Here is a 1,513-nt window from a genome sequence, read left to right on the forward strand (position 1 = left end):
ATATAAAAATTAGATACATTTTTGATAAAATAAGTTCACAATTTACATCAAATATCACATGTAATATCTATGATCAATTAATATGTTGTAATTTTAAATATTTTTGTTAATCATATGTGATAATCATATATGATTATGTATATTTGCATTTACAGATCTTTTTGTGATGTAAGCATTATCACATCTAATGATACGTCACTTATATTCAATATCATATATGATATGTACAAAAGTTCACATAATGGATCCTATAGATCGTATTTGATATGTAACAGATCATATGTTAAACGAAGTTTATCACTTGTGATTCAAAATGTGGATCAAAAAAATTTAAAACATGGATTCAAAAATTAGAGAAAAAGATTATGAAGTAATTGTATATATCACATATGATATTTGATTAAAAAAAATTGATACCTAGAAAAAAGTTGCATAAAACTTTATAAAATAATTATGAATTTATTAAATTAAAAATAAATAAATCAAAAAGATATAATTAAATTTTTGAAGATTTATCAAATTCAAAATGATAATTATCCTAATTTTTAAAAAAAATTATGTAATTTTATAATTAATGGATTATGTGGCTCATATTTCTACTTGCTTTCTCACAAATTAGTTAGCTTTTTGCATAGAAGTAGAGAGAAAACTCTTATAAGTAAAAAATCTCAAATATTTGTGATCATGAACATATAATTATCACAATAAATAAGAACTAGAATTTCAATAGTAGTTATTAATGTTGACAAAGTAGCTCGATCAAGTATCTAAATTCTAAATGTGGGCGTAGAAGCATTAGCTGAGTCACTAAATATTCCCGAAAGTAATATTCAAAAAATCCCAAATCTATTTTTGTAAGGACAAACTTGACTTTGCACTTATCCTATTGCAACCCATGCACATTTCTTCTTCTCATCAACAACTATCTTGGCGTCAACCAACACAATCTTTTCGAACAAATCAATGATCTGATGGAGGAGATAGATCTTATACCCAGAGGGTGAACCCTAGAATTTTTTTGAAGTGGTGGTATAATTTGATGGTAATACCATGTGGGTCCATCCCTAGTCACATTCGTTGAGCTACTCAAGGATGACAACCCAGATAACATGATTAATGGTCTCATCGAGTGTTTTTATCCGAAGAGGATGGAGAATGAAGAGGTAGAGGCAAAGGCGAAAAACTCGACATTGCATTGTATTGTATGTGTTGAAGACCATATGTTATAATCAATTTTAACACTTTTAAACAAGCAACAATTGTTATTTATAGCTATTTAATAAGCCTCTAAATTCTAAAGAGTTTTATCTATTTATATGACTTAACAGAGAAGCTTTATTAATTATATTATTTAATTCCATTAATTACGTCATATTTTTTTATTTTTTATGGATTAATCTATACAAATAATTAATTTTAAAAACTATCTATTCAGATTTTATCTATAAACACATTATTTTTAAATGATATGTGTCAAGTTATATATATATATATATATATATACACACACACA

This window comes from Cynara cardunculus, assembly GCF_001531365.2.
Source record: "Cynara cardunculus var. scolymus isolate 2C chromosome LG 1, CcrdV1, whole genome shotgun sequence".
NCBI lineage: Eukaryota > Viridiplantae > Streptophyta > Magnoliopsida > Asterales > Asteraceae > Cynara > Cynara cardunculus.